This window comes from Haplochromis burtoni, unplaced genomic scaffold (genome assembly GCF_018398535.1).
Source record: "Haplochromis burtoni strain Fernald_Lab_line unplaced genomic scaffold, NCSU_Asbu1 Contig_1603, whole genome shotgun sequence".
NCBI classification, from domain to species: domain Eukaryota; kingdom Metazoa; phylum Chordata; class Actinopteri; order Cichliformes; family Cichlidae; genus Haplochromis; species Haplochromis burtoni.
Window position 1 is genome coordinate 14,516 of NW_024583964.1, and position 2,467 is coordinate 16,982.

General features: G+C 39.1%; 1 long non-coding RNA gene across 1 annotated transcript; it reads right to left on the reverse strand.

Moving 5' to 3' along the window:
• Positions 1–2,080, reverse strand: LOC121813382. The gene is made up of 3 exons (XR_006053680.1): positions 1,711–2,080; positions 608–628; positions 1–257 (listed from the first exon to the last, which is right to left on the reverse strand). It is a non-coding gene; the product is annotated as an uncharacterized LOC121813382 (long non-coding RNA).
• Between the last annotated feature and the right edge of the window lie 387 nt (positions 2,081–2,467).

Genomic DNA, 2,467 nt, shown 5'->3' on the forward strand with positions numbered 1-2,467 from the left:
CCTAAAATACTAAAATATCGATATAAATGACTGGTATTGGAGGAATCGATATTTCAGGATCGATCCGCACATCACTACTTGGCACATATGCAGCCGTCAACACCCACTGGTCGTTGATCAGAGACCCTCCAAAAACTAAATTGGGGTACACAAACCCTTCAAAAAAATGTTTATATCAGCGAACCAGGGCCAACTTCCTGGTGCTGCATCATGAGCTCCTGTGATGCTGCTGCTGTTCACAGCCCTGCTGCCACATGCTGAGAAAAGAAAAGACCGCACAGTTTAACAGCGAGTGCACAGATCAGCATATTAAAACCACTCAGAGACAGAGATAACACTGATCAGTGCATCCTGTGCGCTGGCATTCAAGTGGATGCTATTTTAAGAAGGATCTGAAGACTCTGGTGCACATGTGATCCACAGATCTTCCTCCTCTGTGTCAGAAAAGTGGAAGATTTTACTGACAAAATCATTTCACAGAAGAAAGAAAAACCAAACGTCAGCGCACTGTGTCACTGAAACAAATGTGGAGATCACTGTGCACATGTTGTCATTACTGTACAGCTGACAGAAGGAAGACAAGGTTCACATGTCTTTGGATGCTTACCGGGCTGATCCAAATGACAACCTGAAAATGAGAAAACACAGACAAATCTGTTAAACCGCTTCACAGAAAATATGTGAAAGTAAGCAGTGATGTTTTTTCCAACTTGAAGAACTGATCAGAAACTAAACAGAACATTTTTAGAGGGAGCCAGTTAATCTTTAGGTTTCCATGTGTTTAAAACAGCTAACAAGAAAACGTTTGCCTTATGAGCATGGGGAGGCCCAGCCTGGGGAACCTTACTGGAAACAGCCAGAAACTAGTTTGTGCTGTTTCCTTTGATACCGTTTCAGTTAGACGATCACGCTGAGGATGACTTCCTCTTTCTAAATGAATCGAACAGAGCTCTGCTGCACAGTCACATGCCAAGTGTCCTCTGATGGTGGGCAGGTCCTCCTAGAGATATAATTTAATGCACTTAATGTTGTAAATGATCAGACTGTGAACCAAACACATTAACCCCTAATTTCTTAAGCAGTCACTAAAGTAATTAACTCTTTACCCTTTAGTTCTGGTTATTGTGACGTCTTACTGGTTGACTGAAACAGGTCAGTGCAGGCGATGAAGGCAGTGAGTCGTCTAACTTGAGAACTGATCACATACTAAACAGAACATTTTAATGCTGTCTGTTGTCAATAACCTACCAGTTCATCTTTGAGTCACATTTCTTTGTTTTAAAGAAAGAAAACAACATCTTTGCAGAGACAAACTCAGAGTCACCTCTGTTGTTGCTTTCGGTGTCAAACGTTTAGCTCTGTGTGATCAAATAATTCACAAATGTTCTCACAGTGTACTCACTACACTAACAAACATGACAACACGACATGTCTACACTGTGTCAAAGACAGAACTGTTGAAATCAAATAAAAACGTGTGGATTACTGTGAACATGAAGCAGTGCAGTGACTGTGGCTGATGTGCTCTGTTTACATTCTAATATTAAATATGATGCTGAATGATATCAGTACTAAACAGACTCTCTCCTTGTATCCAGGAGTAACATTTGGTTTAGAATAGTCGACATCTGTACCTCTAGTTCATTGCACACTTCTTCCACCCCTGATATAATCTCGATGAGAAAATATGAGAAAAATCTTTTTTCTCACCTTTGCAGAAGAAAATGATCAGCACAGTGACGCAGCACACAAACTGTTGCAGAGCCATGGTTAACTGCAGCTGTTTCAGATCATCTTAGACTTTAATTATCTGAAATTTATGTTGAGCTCCGCCTGTTAACACTCATCAGGGCCCTACCAAAGAATCAGGTCAGACTCGTTGGTCCATGTGCTTCTTTGACTGCAGTTATGCACGATGCACGGAAATTTGAAGCAGGTTCAATTTTTAATTCAATTCAATTTTATTTATACAGCAAAATCACAGCAACTGTCACCTCAAGGTGCTTTATGTTGTAAAGTAAACCCTGCAGTGGCAGGTGAAAGCAAATTGTAAATGGACTGTATTTATATAGCGCTTTACTAGTCCCTAAGGACCCCAAAGCACTTTACACTATAAATAATTAATTAAATGTTAAATGTGTCAATAATTAATTACTTACATGTGTCATAACTATTTATTTAATTAATTAATTCCAATTTTAATTAATTATTGACACATTTAATTAATTATTTAATGGTGTATTTAATTAATTCATTATGGCAGTCCTGGCGTTCCATAAGAATGATCCTGCAAACTATAGACCAATCTTCAAACTCCCGTTCTTATCTAAAGTACTAGAGAAAATTGTGTTTTGCTGTGTGTCATGCTGTAGGCATTAAGGGTTCTGCCCTTAACGGGTTTAAATCCTATGTCTCGGATCATTTTCTATCACAATGGGATGTTACTCACCCCATCCAAAACTGAGAT